Consider the following 16,390-nt stretch of genomic DNA (forward strand, 5'->3'; position numbering starts at 1 on the left):
AGTGACTTGCCCACACTCATAAAGGAAGAGCTGAGGTGCAGCCTGGAATCCTATTGCTACACCTTAATTATTATTATTGGTATGAAAGTAGTGCCTAAAGACCCTAACTGAGATCAGAACCCCATTGCATTAGGCACTGTACAAACGCATACTAAGAGACAGTCCCTGGCCCAAAGATCTTACAAACTAAATAGACAAAAAGTGGGAGGGGAAACAGAGGTCCCAAGAAATGACTTGCGTAAAGTCACAGGGCAGAACTGGGCCTACAACCCAGTTATCTGACTCCCAAGATAGGGCCCTTCCCATAAGACCTGTGGCTAGCCTACACTTCTACCTTTAGGAGGGAGGTGACCTCTTTTTTATAGAGATGTGACAGAGGAAAAGGATGGACAAAGCATAGGTGAGATGAAGCAACCATGCCACAGTGTGAAAGGCCAAGGTGGAGGGCGGGCACAGCTCCACCTCAATGGGGGCGGGGGACTTCAAACCCAAACAGTGGGAAACCATTGCCTTAGCCACAAATTCACCCTTCCTCCTCCCATGGTGATTTAACCTTGCCGTGTGTGACTTTCAGCTATCTTAACTTTCTTGACTTGTCTGTACTTTCAGTGCTCCATTTCAGCATTTACAACCAGAGGTATTCAGAGAAGCCTTATGCGTGCCATTGTGTCAGTTAAGTACTGGTGGCTGGAAGTGTTTTGCCTGGCTATGGAAGAGACTGACAGAATGTCTCCACGTGCATCAGGTCAGAAGTACTAAAGGCTGGTCTACACTTAAAATGCTACAGCACTGCTGCTGTAGCGCTTCATGGAAGTCACTGCCTGTATCAACAGGAGTGCTTCTCTCATCAGCGTAGATACTCCACCTCCCCTAGAGGCAGTAGCCAGGTCGACGGGAGAAGTCTCCTGTCGACCATGCACAGTCTTCACCAAGGGATATGTCAGTTTAACTGTGTCGCTCAGGGGGTTGGATTTTTCACACCCCCGAGTGACATAGTTATACCAACTTAAGTTCCTAGTGTAGACAAGGCCTCAGAAACAGCACTTTGATTACATCTTTTTACTAGGCAGCTTGAGCTCCTCTTAGTACCACATAGAAGTGTATGTGGTTTTTTTTTGTCCAGCATTTTGAGTTGTAGCCAAGCCAAAAAGTGCCCCTTACGTGCCCATTAATTTCCACACTCTCCAATAACTCTCAAATGCTAAATAGGTTGAACGTTTAGGGAGGGTAAAATCACCACTGTTCTAACTCTGCCAAAAGACAAATGCTTAGAAAGCTATAAGAAAATGAAGACAGATGGTTGTGAGGAGTGATTCCACAGCGTTTGCTATTGTGTATACTTGTTTCTACAAAAGCTATACAGATGCTCCCTGACTTACGCAAGCGTTCTGTTCCATATACGTATAACGTGTACTCGACCATTACATCAAAAAAACAACTATTTCTAGATTACGAAACTTTTTCCGTAAGTGCAGATTTGCGTAAGTCAGGTTTGCGTAACCCGAGGGGGCATCTGTAATAATAAGCAAATTGATCCCACTGAAGACAGTAAATTCAATCAGCATATAATGAGTACTGTATTTAACATATTCAGTGTATCAAACTGTTTAGTATTCACGCGGTTTTACTAATTTTTTTAAACTGCAAAATATACTTATTTTCTGCATATTACCTTCTTTTGAATATACTGATACTGTCTAAGGAAACGTGCTAGCAGGTGAATACTCTCCATGAGGGGAGAAAAATGTATCTCTTTGGCCATCAGCAGAATTATGGCTTTGTTGCATTGCATCTCACATTTGACTGTGTCTCCCCCACCCCTTTTGCATCCTTCCACTGGCTTCCTCAATGTACACTGCATCCAGAGCTTGTCCCTGCATAACTTTGCCCCTCTCTATTTATCTCCCCCTATTTGTTTTCATGCTGCTCCCTCATCCCATCTGCTCTGCCAAATATGCTATCCTTTACATGTCCATTCATTTCTGTCACAAATATCTCTTTCTATACATGGAATTCCCTTCCTGAATTGGTCTGCAATGGTCTGAATTCAGATCCCTCCCGATTAGAACCACTTCTGACTGTCTACTACAAGAAAATAACTAGCTACCTATGGCAAAGATTTGGGTACTTGAGGGCACACGTGTGTATACACATTCACACACTGTTTTTTAAATTTCTTATTGACTAGTCTGACTAATTTTCAAGTTACCTGGAGGTATCTATCTAAAGAGATCACAACATACAAGTTACTAACAGCTCCAGGTAATTTAAAGTTAATGACACCACTGTAAGTTTCTGGTTCCCTGGTTTCCATCATTCATGCTTCCATTGATTTCCCTCTATTCCTTCTCCCATTATTGTTCAAAAATACTGGATTGTGACACCACTGAAGGGAATCAGTCAGGAGGAGCAGGCTAATTCTAAAGAGGAAAGCTTTTGATTTGGCAAAAATGCTTTTTAGTAAGCCCTCCATGAGGAGGGAAATGCAGACAAAATACAGGATATGTTAGTGAAATTTAAACAAAATCATATTTACAGAGTGAGGCAATAAACCTTTAAAATTAAAGAATACCATATAGTGTGCCCTAACAGCCTGGAGAGATGGGGGAGGAAGGAAGATAGACATTATCCATTTTATTACTTTACACCTTTTCTTTTGCGTTAGAAAAGAAAACTGTGAATTCTCAGTGCTTGTAAAAGATGTTGGTTTGACAGCACTAGAGACTGAATTCCTGTTTAACTACAGAGCAGGTATAGCACAGGCAGCCAGAATACTAGCTTCCCCACAGCCTTCCCTACTCAACCTTCTGTTTGATGGTGCATCGAAAACAGCCATGGAGCTGAGATCCACAGTGGAGAAGCTGCCCTCTAGTCACGCACTGCTCGCTGCACCAGTTCCCCCACCAGGGGGCCCTCCACACCCACTGATGAGGGGACAGGATTTGCTCATCATTAAACAATATAAAATCAACGTTTCTCCATAAAAAGGCAATCTTCATGTAATTTGATATGTGTAGTTTAGTTTCAGTTCAGTCTGAGTTCTAGGACATATACCGTATTGTAGTATGATTTATAAATCTGCTGTAAAACATGCTGCTAGAATGATACTACTCCCATGAAAGCAGGTGGGGTGGAGGGGTATATGGTTGGCTACTACTGTTTCATGGCTGTATTAGTGTCTGTGAAACGGTTCCACAGCTGCTTTACAGCTTCTATGGGGAGGGGGGAACAAGGCTGGAGGAGAAAGAAGGTGGATTCCTTCCCTGGATCCATCCACAAAGATACTGAATGGGAGGACTTGCAGCAAACTCCCTAATTCACAAAACTGAATACACCTCTACCTCAATATAACGCTGTCCTCGGGAGCCAAAAAATCTTACCGTGTTATAGGTGAAACCACGTTATATCGAACTTGCTTTGATCCACTGGAGTGCGCAGCCCTGACCCCCAGAGCACTGCTTTACCGCGTTATATCCGAATTGGTGTTATATTGGGTCGTGTTATATCAGGGTAGAGGTGTAATTCACAATGGGGCTCTCACTCATTCTGAATTAGTGAAGTTCCACTGGAGTTGTAAATTTTCCAGAAATTATGTATTTTGTATTACTGCAGTACTGAACAGCTCTTGCTTTGCACACAAAGCTCACGTTGCCCACGGGATTGGAGCCCTAGCACTAATCTGTAGAGGCAGGGTTAACCATGTCAATAAAGCGAAGTTTGCTTGTTACTAGCCCTAAGAATATTATTTATTTATTGGTGGAAATGATAATACTTGTTTTGGCAACCACTGTTCATTTAATAGAACACAGATGTGTGAATGTAGCTGTGTTTACATTAGTGCAGGGATCTCTATAATTTATAACTACCAAGGGGCTCTCTCCATCCACAGAAGTCAGAGTAGGTTGCAGAATTTGGCTTCACATGCAGCCAAGCCACTGAAGCCTTTCTGTTCTGATGCACAGATTTGGGCTTGAGAGAGCCAAATGGGGAGGGAGATTTCATATAATGAATCTTCCTATCTCCACTTCCCCACTTTCTTGCCTGATTCATGAGGATCCCAAACCAGCTGTCTGAGGCCAAGTAACTATTTTTATGCCATAAATTATGTTGTAAATGTAGATGAATTTCCCTCTGCAAACCAAAAGAACAGATTCCACTTTCCACACTTGGAATTTTCTCTCCTGCTTTAAATTCCCCAAATATATTAGGCTCTATGTCTGGCCATCTTTCTGACTGAGAAGACATGGAGTCTGATCCTTCAGTCCAATTGAGCAATGTTCAACACAAGATCTAAGCAAGAGGGACAAAGGTGGCTGCATGCACCCTTTATGCCCTGTGATCCTGGGATTATTTAAACCCAGTATAATTTAGAGTAGTCTCAGGGCCAATTTATTCCTAGCTGCCAGGGCCTCCAAAGGGCCATTCTGGCAGCAAGGGAGCACAAGCATACTCCAGCCACATGCACTTCCCCTCCACCAAGCACATGACACACCTGCTATATTGGGGGCTGCAAGTTCAGATGGCATAGGACTGGCTATACTGGACCTTTGCCATTTGAGGATTTTCTTACCCAAGTGAATCTTCAGCTGTTCATTTACTCCATTTTGTCTGCTTTGCACCCCCAGAGCATGACAAAGCAGACTTGATTGGGGAACAAGATCTAGTCCCTAAGCCAAGTTTGGAGCTCATCAGTGCTGCTTCCTATCCAGCTGGAGAAGTCACTCTTGGGTAATACTAGATATTCCTTTGTTCTAGAGGCTGACCACTCAGCTTTCTGCAACACTGTTAGCTCAGGCTTACCTGGGGAATATGTATGTGTTCATCCTTTTTCTCCAACAGTAGTAGGCCTTAAATCATTATTCATTATTGTCTTTTTAGGTAAATACATATTGCTGATCTCAGGTGGTGCTTTGACTATGCTGAGTGGAGTGGACCATTTGTCTGCTCTATCATACACATTCCATAAAACACTAGGGAAGGTTTGGTTTAAGCCTCCATATAAGGACTGCAGGGGAAGAAGGAAAGTGTAGAGCAGTTGAATTGCTTGGTTTTGAATTGCATGGAATTGCTGCCATGATTCCTGGGGAAAATCAAATCCGCTCACTTGGCAGCACAGAAAATCTCTGAATGCTGAGCCATAATAAAAGGAATTTTAGTTGAACAGAAATACAGGGAATTAGCAAAACAAAAATTCTCTAGAGAACGACTGAGTTGAATTTGCTCTATTGGCTTCTGGATCTCAGCATCGGCTGGGTTTATTTCTGACTAAATAAAACCCACTTGTCAGAGCCTGTAGAATACTGACTGTAGACTTTCCCTTTTTCTACTCATCCTAACCTTGCTCACATGAGTCCTTTAACTCCGTATGGGTCAATATGAGGTGTGTAGATGGTAAAGGATAAATAGTAAAATATATGCTGATACTTAGATACTATAAATCTGGTTCTCTTCTAATACCAGTATAGCTCCATTGTCTTCACTGAAGCTACTTATGATTTACCCCAATAAAAATGAGAGGAGACTTGGGGCGTATTGATGTAGGTATTCATAACTTTACCAGGCCAATTGGTAGCCACTTGCCATATACCAGGGAGTCCCAGAAGAAGGAACCTCAGCCAGATAAATAAATTACACTTCCTGAAACACTCTGCACCCAAAGCGTGTTAACAAAAAACATTATCAACATTTTACTAAATTGGGTCATGAATCTAGCTCATGACCCATGGGTGTAAATCCAACCTCTCAGCATAAATTCTCACCTGCATGGCTATTCTCAAGAGGCACAAGCTGATATGAAAGCAGATTTGTTGTACAGCAGAACATGCTTCAGAATAAATTAAGCCCATTCAAATCATTTTAGCTAGAGAGGGCCCCAAAGTACTATAAACAGGTTTAATTTAATGCTTCCAGATTAACCACAACATATATTTTTCATGGCTGTAATCTGATCGTTTTGTTTTTGTTTTGGTTAAATGAGTAAATATGTGTGATTCCTCATGAGACCGACGTAGAGTGCATTCACAAAGAGAGAACAGACAACTAGTGTGCTTTGAAACCTGCGGCTGTGCTGGAGTGGTAGAACATTTGATAGTCTGTTATTTATGGTTCATACCGTATTTGATAAGAAGTGCTAATATGAAGAGATAAATGTGCAGGAAAAAGCACACACCCTGCAGCTCTTGAACCTGTCCTCTTGTCCTGGGTCTTTTGTTAGCACTTCGGCCGCAGTTGCAGTGCATTAATCTTTGATTTTTTTAAAAATTGAAGAAAAACAGGAAGGACGAGTGAGAGAGGGAGTGATAAGGAGAAAAGAAAGGATGGACACACATACAGCCACACACATATTCGGTGTTCAGTCTCCATTCCCATCACTATAGAAAGAATATCATGTGACCTACCAGAAAATATGATTTATGCTCATGGCCACATTATGCTACAGAATGCATGACCAGTAAGACTAAGTACAGTAAAATACTTTGTTAGGTAAAGGAAAGTCTTGTGCTTATAGCATAGTACTTTCATATGTTAAATTTTATCTTGATCAGCAATCCCTCACTTCTCTGAAAAGTTTCTTGAATAAAGTTTTGTTGTCTCATTTAAATGTTCCCACTAACAGTAACATGGCAGTCAAACTATTGGGCTTATACTCTGTATTTGTATTATTGCATATGTTTTAACATCTCTATCCCCACATTTACAATTTTGTATTGTTTATGCTTACAAAAGACTTTGCAAAACACATAACAGAGAAAATGCCAGATTATTGAAAATATCTATCCTTTTGTAGAAATACAGAAAGCAGCAGCCCTCATTTATCCTCAGACTAAGCATTAACAGTCTCTTCTCCTCTAACTTTTACCAGTTCACCATGATATAACTCTGCTACATCTGAATTTACCCCTAAGTATTAATATATACTGACCTTTTTAACATACTTTCACCAATAGTAGTCCTTTATTAAAGTGTAATATATTTTTTAAAGTCATCAAGAACATACAGGTTTCTGTCAGCACTGTATATTAAAAGGAGAAAACCCAGAAATCCCACAGTTCATTAAAGATGCATCAGGCTTTATTATTATTCAAAAAAATGGGTGAAGAGGCCATCCTCCACACTGTGACAGAAGCTAGACTCTTATAAAACAAGCCAAAGAATTAGTTCCTTCACCAAAGAATGACATGAAACCCTAGCTATGATAGCTGTAAAAACAGTTAAAGGTCTTCTTTGTCCTCATTAGCACCACTGTGCTAGCTTTCTGTGTTGGCAGCTTTTGGTTTTGCCGATGTAGTCCTAAAGAAAGTTGTTACCAGCCTATATTCTCCAGTTCACAGGCTCTCAAAAAGGACACATTAAAACAGTTAGAATCCCCTGGGCAAATGAGGAGATTAAGTAGCCTTCTCCTTCAACAGTAGCCTCAAGCAGACAAAGGTTGGTATTGTGTATTCAGTACACTATCTCTTTCTAGGACTGAAATTTACTATTGTCCTCCCAGCTTCTAGTTTACAAAGTGTTTGGGGGGCTTTGAGTAACGGTTCACTGGCACCACCATTGACAGCCATCTGAGTGTGGGAACTTTTTTTAAAAAAGGACATGATGCTCCCAAAATGATTGCCTATTATATCAGTCCTTAAGCAGACGCCAGTGGCAATATTTTAGTGTGGAGGGTTATGTCTGAGTTTTCCTAGAGTCTCGTCTTTCAAAGGAATACAAATTCAGGCAGGGAAAGCAAACATGTATTACTTGTTTCCTAGCAGATCAGTCATTTTAGAGTTTTAACCATTGCACTGTACTGCTGAAGATAACATCACACAAAGAACACCACTCACCTTTGAGCTTCAGAGGGTTTAAAGGGGTTTTTTAAACCAATTTTTGTGCTAGCCTCTTTTGAAGGATGTAGGTTGTTCACAGATTTCACATGTACTTCCCTTCATTTATGCGATAGATTTGAAGCTGATTGTTGCAATCCTCCATTTAACAATTTGTTGCATTGTTCTGTGAATGAGCACCAATTTCCCTCCTGTAAAACAAGAGATTTTCAGTCTGTGATGAAAAAAAGCAGTATACCAACTGTAAACGTGTAGATGTGTGTGGCTCTCCCTCACTGTCTTCTTTTAGGGAGGCCACGCCCCTTTGCTACACCCACTTCTGAAACAACAAGCTAAGTAAATGGGGAAATTAGCAGTCTCCGCCCCCCTCCCCCACACCTGTAGGCAGGGTAGGGCAGTGAATAGTTCAGGGGCCAAGGCCCTCCACCAGGGCGGGGCACCCACACAGTCGAAGGCTTAACCCTTAGGCAGAGTAGCTGCGAGTGGTTCAGGGGGCCCAGGCCCTCAGCCAGGGTGGGGGCCCCAGCAAGCAGTCTAGGGCCCCAGTAGGGGGGTGAGCATCCAGCAAGCAGTCTAGGGCGCCGGCAGGGGGTTGAGCACCCAACACACTCTATGGGGATCAGGCAAGGGATGAGCACCAACTACAGTCTATGGCACTCTGCGGAGCGCCGGCCTCCTAGCCTAAGGAGGGGGAGTACTGCCACCCCAGGGGTGCGGTGACAGGGAGGACGTGGGCCCACCCAACTCCACCATGTCCCAGCCCAGGGCCCTAACAGCGGCAGAGTGGTCTGCCACTGGGTCAGTGGAGAATCCACCCATAACACGCTGACCATGTCTCCGGCAGCTCCACAGACAGATGGTAGTCTGGTTCCCCTGGGCTGCTTCCTATACTCCCCTTTGGGTGTACCTGCATCCAAGGATCACCCTCTGTTTCCCTGGGGTACACTGCAAGTGGCAGTCCCAGCAACTCTTCAGTGTTGGGCATGTCAGGCAGTCCTGGTACCTGGGCAGGCTCCTTGAGACAGCCGAAGTCTTCTGTGGGTTCCAGCTCCAGCAGCAGGCTGGAAGCATCTGTCTCCCTCGGCGGTTCCTCCTCAATTCAGCTGCACAGCCCGCCTCTTATACTTCCTGTTCTGCTTCTGGCATGGTGGCCTAGGCATTCCCGGTTCCACCCACCAGGGGGCATCTGGCTGTACCTCGCTGTCAGTCTCTGAGGGAGGCCACACCCCTTTGCTATACACTCCCTCCCCCCCCAAACCCAGCTCCTGGTCTCCGGGGCTGGTCAGGTCCTCTTCCCCGAGCCACAACAACGCATCTGTGGGGGAAGGCAGCCCTGGGTTGCACTCTCCGTGGCCAGGAAATCTTCCATCAGGCGTACCGTTGCACTCAAGGTGGTGAGGTGATGCCGCATTACCCATGTCCTCCCACGAGAGGGAAGGATATGTAGGAACTGCTCTGTAACGTTCTGTTCAGTTACCACTGTGGCAGAGCGTCACTCCAGTTGCAGACACCACCAGCATGCGTCTCTCAGTTCCTGGGCCGCGATTCGTGTTCGAGCCCCTGATGGGTAGGTTTTTCCTCGAAACCAGCATTGGAAGGTTTTGGGGGTAATATCCAATGTGTCTAGGACTGCTGCCTTTACAGCCTGATAATCACGTGTCTCCTCGTCAGAGAGGGCGCAATACACGGCATGGGACACCCCCGTTAGATAGGGGACCAGCAGGGTGGACCACTGAGTCGGATCCCAGCCTTCGGCCAAGGCGACATGCTCAAACATAACTAAGAACGATTCTGGATCGTCCTCAGATCCTACTTTTGTGAGGCAGAGTGGCATCGAAGGGATCGCTAGCACTACCGGGCCTCCAGTGGTGGGACTGGAGCGGCTGGGCAGTAAAGTGGCCATTTGCTGAGCATATTGCCCCTGCTGCTACTGCTGCTGGGCCCCCTGCTTCCATATGAGCTGCTGCTGCTGGGCTCTCGGGATTTGTAGCAGTTGCTGCTGCTGCTGGAGCTGGAGCTGGGCAGCTTGCTGCTGTTGTTGACTCTCGGCCCACCATTTCACCAGCTTGTCGAGATCCAGGGCTGCATCTGCTGGTAGTGGGTCAACAATGAATGCAGTCCCCCTTTCCATCAGATGGTGGGCCTTACCCATGTTCTTTATGTATAAACATGTAGGTAGGTGTGGCTCTCCCTCGCTCTCATCACTGAGGGAGGCCACACTTCTTTGCTACACCTGCTCCTGAAACCTCAGGCTAAGTAAATGGGGGAAATTAGCAGTCTCTGGATGCAACCTGCAGGACAATGTTAGCATGAGAACGAATAGTACAAATTGGCCAGGAACAAATTCACTCTGAAAAATAGAAAAGGTTCCCAACCATCACAGAGGCGAGGTTCTTCTTCAAGTGTTTGCTCATGTCCATTCCATGCTAGGTGTGTGCGTGCTGCATGTACTGTTGCCAGAGATTTTTCCCTTAGTGGTATTTCTTGGGGTTGTCTCTTCTGCCTTCTGGAATCATACACATATGTGCAGGTATAAGGGGGTGCCTCTGGCCTGGCACCCTCTCAATTCCTTCTTACCGTCCGTGATGGTTGCTGGAACGATCCTTCTTGCTGTGGCAAGGCATCTTCCCCAGTTGTTTGGACTCTCCTCTGTTCATATTTATTTTAGTTAATGTACATAGTTCTTATACATAGCGTTAGTGTATATATAGTAGTGTGAATAATTAGCCCCTGTTGTCTAGGGACTCTTCACCCCAGGGGCTGGGCATGGTCTGATTCCCATGTTTCAAGACATGTGCCTTCTGCAGTAAACTTATGCCAGTGAGTGACCTGCAAGCTTTAAGTGTGTGGGGAAAACCCATGTAGAGGACAACTACCAGATTTGCAGGGACTTCAGACCTAAAAAGACAGGGGCATTCGGCTGAAGGCCATCCTCAGACCTGCATCGGAGCTAAGCCGCTCCAAATCAGCACCAAGCATTTTGATTCCCGTGCAAAGCGGTCCCCTGGCACCGTGCTCTTCCTAGCACCATTCTCAATCTCCAGCGCTGAGAAAGAAGCACAGCAAGCAGTGCACTGAGAGAGGGTACTCACCAGTGCAGAGGAAGGACAACCAGGGAGATGCCATTACAGTGAGACATGCGTTGGGCCACTCTTCCTCCCTGAGACAGAGATGGCACCATTGCCTATGGTGTTGAGTCCAGTGCGGAACCCTCCGCTGACCGCCAAAAGCTGCCGCAGTGCCAGCGGTCTGACAGTCCTCTCGATACCAGAGGCTTTCCAAGCATCAAAGGACCTCTTCTCTCTCCTGTTCCTGACTACTGCAAGGGGGCACCCACCAGCCAAGGCAACTGGAAGCAGAAGGGAACAGGGAGCATCGGGCTCCTTCCCAGCACTGGCATCCCCACCTCCCTCTAGGTGTAAGCCTACCATGATGTGGCATCATGGTCACTGACTCATCACCAGACTCTGGAACCCCAGCACTGCATGGAGGCAGAAATGGGTACAGTTCCACCATGTTCTCCAAGAGACTCCTCTTCAGAGTCCAAAGGAGAATCTTTTTCTCCACCCAGGACACATCATTGTTACCTAGCCTATGCACCACCAGACTTCAGTACCAACTGTGCCACCCCATCCAGCCTTCCTACTAAAGATTGTGCCACAATTCCACAACAACCAGGCCATCTTTCTACTGCCTTCTTCCCAAAGCCTCATAAAACCTCTGAGGAACGTCGGCTTCATACGCCCTCGCTTTTTATATTGAGAGAACTAAAACCTTCCGCAAGTCCGAGCAGCTCTTTGTAGCAATAGTGGAAAGGATGAGAGGGTACCCATGTCGACCCAAAGAATCTGGTCCTGGATAACCACTTGTATCTGAGCTTGCTATGAGCAGGCAAACCTTCCGCCTCTGGCCATTGTGACCACTCATTCCAAAAGAGCCCAGGCTTTGGCAGAAGCGTTCCTCGCACCGGTACCAATCCAGGACATCTACAGAGCCACAACCTGGTTGTCTGTTCATACCTTCATGTCCCACTATGCCATCACCCAACAGGCCCGTGACCATGACAGTTTCGGGAGAGCACTGTTGCAGTCAGCACATCCATGGACTCTGAGCCCACCTCCAAGGTACTGCTTGTGAGTCACCTAGCATGGAACGGACATGAGCAAGCACTCAAAGAAAAAACAGTTATTAACCTTTCATAACTGTTGTTCTTTGAGATGTGTTCCTCATGTCCATTCCATGACCCACCCTCCTACCCCTCTGCCAGAGTTACTGGCAAGAAGGAATTAAGAGTGTGCGGGGCTGGCAGCACCCTTATACCGGTGCAAAGATCTGCAATTCCAGAGGTTTCTTGAGCCAGCCCCAAGGGAAACCACTAAAGGAAAAATCTCCAGCAACAGTGCACACAGTGTGCACACACTTAGCATGGATTGGACGTGAGCAACACATCTCAAAGAACAACAGTTATGAAAGGTTAGTAACTGTTTTTTTCTGGAACAGCCTCCAAACAGGAGTTGTGGGGGCAAACAACTTAATTAGTTTTGAGAGCTGGACAAACTTATGAGTACAATTTCATGATGGGTTTGTTTGTATTGGTGAGGGCCAGGGATTGACAGCCCTGGGGCTTTCTTCTAGTTTATGTTCCCTATGCTCAGGCTTCAGTCAGGATTCCTCCTTCCTCCCCAGTATTCTGGGTTTTTTTGTGATTTTTTTTTTTTGTCTCCTTGCTCTGAAGCATCAGGCATGACCACAGCTGGAGATGGGACACTGGACAGGGGCAGGCCAGTGCTCTGAGGTGTCACCTGGTATTCTCTCTCTCATACATTTAGCTGGCTGGTTCTAGCTCACATGCTCTGAGTTTAACTGATTCCTATATGTGGGGTCAGGGAGGAATTTCCCCCCGGGCCATATTGGCAATGACTTGGGGAGGAGGCTTGCTTTCCTTTTCAGCATAGTGTTCAGGTCATTTGCTAGGATTATCTGGGTATATCTCACTTAATCAGGTCCCTCCTATGCTCTGCCTATGGACCAAATTGGTTTAGCCTCCTGCAGCCTGTAATATTTTGGCTTAATTTTGGTTGTTGGGTTTAGTGTGTGGGTGCTGAGTGGGAGGTCACACTAGATGATATGGTAGTCCTTTGTGGCCTTAAATTCTCTTACTCCCATTAACTTCAGTGGGCTCTGTTGGGATCAGAATCTAGAGAGGGCATAGAATGTGAGGTGAGTAGTTCTGAGGGAAAGACCCTTGAGGTAGCCAAGCTTGGGAAGAATGCTTCAGATGGACTTAGTGTTTCATTCTGTGTGCCTTTTGTGCACCAAAACAAACCCCAGAAAAATTGTGTGGATTGTGTGTGGAGCAGCGAGAGGAAAGCAGACACTTAGTCCTTACATATAAAATACGTTTCTGTGAACTACTGTGATCTCCACAGTCTTTCAGTTAGGTTCATATGTAGGGTGAGGGGCGAGAGATTTGGGAGATCCTAGTACTTTAGGAATGATTTTGTATATTACATTCTAGACATGGATTCCTTTGGGAGATACTGAAGCCAATGGTTGCTGTTGAAGGATTTGTCTAGTGCTTAGAACTGGGTGTCTCATAGCTCTGAGTTCCAGGTGTATCCCAGAGAAGTTATTTCACCTCTTCCAGCCTGTTTTTCCATAAGATAATAATACTTAGCTACCCAGGAGGGCTGTTGTGAGGCTTAAAATAATTTTTGTAAAGTGCTCAGCATGGCCTGAAACCATGTTATCCTGGGAAACAATGAGAAATCGAAGCTCCCTCCTTGCAGAGAGGCTCTTATGGCCTCCCTCACATTAGGCATCACTGCTTCTAAAGGATCCATGCTGCCAATAGAGTGTATGAAGTAGGTGTTGATACTGCTGGTGGTTCTGCTGCCAGGAACATACAGTGTAAAGTCACTATTCCTTGTCTCCCTCCAGTTTGCCATAGATCCCCAAATTCCCAGATGCTGTGGTATTTGGAGGAAAAATAGTACATTACCACTGAGAATATGTAATACACTGGAGAGCACGAACTGGCTGTGTGCTTTGGGGGAGGAATAACTCAAAGTAGTCATTTTAAGGCAGGTAGTGGTATTGTGGACAGAAGGAAAACCACCAAATGAATGTTTACTCTAGTATGTTTTGAATGAATTAACCTAAAACTTCCCAGGCATCCAACCATTATGTTCCCTGCCTTTACAAATTTTTAGACTGTAAAATCTGCATATACTCTTGCCTATTGCTCAGTTTTAAGCAAACTATGATTTCTAAATAAAAGTGTTTGCTCTCCAGAGGGTTATTTATCTATAAATATGTTAGGAAAATATGTATTGGTTTTGTCTATTGACATCCCTTTTCTTTTGTACATGTTCCTTTGAGGGAATATTCATGTATAGACTCATGAATAACAGCTTAAACTAGCATTAGTTAAGGGAAAAAAATGTCACCTCTGATCTTGAAACTAATTGCTTTGTATGGGCCCTGTTTAATTTGCATAAATTTCCTCAGCATGATGTCTTTCACTTTAAAGAAAATAAAAAATCCTTTCAATATTGAAAAGACTTTAAAATAATATTTCAACCAATTATAGGAGAGATACAGTGAAAATTAGATATTTTCTGCAATGCATAGTGAGGGCTGGTATTCAGAAAGAAACATTGTACCTGGTATTATACTTTGGTTAATTGAGCATGGTCTTGGCAAAAGTGTATTCTGTGGGACCTCACCTTCCCTAAGCAATAAATAGAGAAAATAATCTGAGTGGACAGTCTGCATTATAGACTGCTCTTCTTACCCTGTTATCTCATCCATATAAGCCTCTCTCATTACGGCTGCATTCACTACACTGATCCTACAGCTGAGAAAGTAACCTCTACCCAGACTGCAACAAAATAAGACATTTATACTAGATTTACTTTGCCTTGTACATATAGCATTGCCCACCATTCGATGGAAGATGCCAAAACTTCTCATTTGCATATGAATCAATCTGTGGCCTTACAGTAATACTTAGCAATTCCATCTCACTTTTCATCTTAAAATTACTGTACAAGAATTAACTCGCTAATATCTGACTGCATATATGTGGGATAGGGAACAAAATATACAACGTTCCACTTCAAAATTCTCCCACAGGTCTTTACCACTTGAGTTGAAAAGAGATCGATATTTGCTACCAGTAGTAATAAGATATGTATGTGTGCTCTTTCTAGAGCAATCCCACTGTAGGATGACATAGTTAAACCCTCTTAAGTGCTGATCTATCCCACAGAGAGTGGGGATAGTCAATTACACATGCCAGTTCCTTTTACTGTCTAGTGAAGATGCTCTTTTAGCTAGCTAAGAAGAGGCCTTTGTTTTGGGCAATGAGCTCTGCTCCCAATGTTACATATTTGTAATTAGATGAGGACCATGGTGTCAATATGATTGCTACAATGGAAACATTACACTTGTTTTCCCAGAGGCTCATAAGCAGCTGAGTATTACTCTGCAGTTATCCAGCTTTCACTGGTCCAAAGGGCAAATATTGTCTCTTTTACACCTGGTTCCTTGCATTTTAAGCATAACACTCTGTCATCACATAGCTCTGAATGAGAACATCATTTGTTTTGTTAGTAGGAAGAAACAAGAAATTGAAGAATGTGTATTTTTTAAAAAGACACTGCTGGAAAATAGTTATTTATACACAAAAATGATGGTGGGTATGAAAATTGCAATATATTGTTGGATATAATGGTGTTAAGAGAGAGATCTGATTAGATCATACGACTGAAAGCTAGGAATTCTTTAACTGTAATCTCAGTTCTGAAACTGACTTCCTCTTTGGCTTGGTAAACCATTTAATATCTGCTACAATCTCCCTTTTTGTAAAATTTACCTGCGTCATTGGGATGTTGTGAAGGTGGATTAGTTAATAGTTGAAAGGCATTATGTAAGTTCAAAGTATTACTATTACAATTTTGAAATACAAGCATGGGGATTTAAACATTAGTCTACCAAAACGACAGAGACATTTCACTGGTGTAAATCTGACTTGGTGTTTCTGTCCAGATATCATATCTTCTGTCAAATGGGTGACAGATATTAGAATTTACCTTGGATGCAATGAAAAAATGATCATCCTACAGGTGTTTCCTTGCCATGGATAGGGAGTTTCGCTGGCTCTATAAAACAGCTAGGCCAAAAAGGGTTAATATGTCACATATCTGGGATTTCATTCTACATTAGCTGGAATGAAAGCTTCAAGTGAAAAGATGACGTTCACAGGCAGCCACTCAGCAGATGGATACATCTGCATATCCAAACATGTATTCTGTGAATGTTCTGATCTCACTGAAAATATTGGCACTCAGAACTTTATATGGATTTAAGACACTTCTTGCAAGTTATCACTCCTATTCAAAGTTGTTTTGCAATTTGGAAGAAGGATAATCTTGCTCACACAAATTTCATGCCATCTGACCAATACAATGAAATTTCAGAGACAACCAGCATCTATCAGCATGAAGAAACTCAAGTGTGCGCGCGCGTGTGTATGTAAAAGTAATATATATTAATTTTGC

General features: G+C 43.9%; 1 protein-coding gene and 1 long non-coding RNA gene across 3 annotated transcripts in view; one reads left to right on the plus strand and one right to left on the minus strand.

The window, feature by feature from the left end:
- The window catches only part of ROBO1 (roundabout guidance receptor 1), a 1,046,134-nt gene that overhangs the window by 565,371 nt on the left and 464,373 nt on the right, over positions 1-16,390 (plus strand). The window lies entirely within an intron of this gene.
- LOC128847538 (uncharacterized) overlaps positions 1-16,390 on the minus strand; it is a 45,845-nt gene that overhangs the window by 1,476 nt on the left and 27,979 nt on the right. Inside the window, exon 2 of the long non-coding RNA XR_008446910.1 lies at positions 7,827-8,017. This is a non-coding gene — a long non-coding RNA (uncharacterized LOC128847538). The remainder of the gene's footprint in view (positions 1-7,826; positions 8,018-16,390) is intronic.

Source organism: Malaclemys terrapin, chromosome 1 (genome assembly GCF_027887155.1).
Source record: "Malaclemys terrapin pileata isolate rMalTer1 chromosome 1, rMalTer1.hap1, whole genome shotgun sequence".
In the NCBI taxonomy this organism is placed as follows: Eukaryota; Metazoa; Chordata; order Testudines; family Emydidae; genus Malaclemys; species Malaclemys terrapin.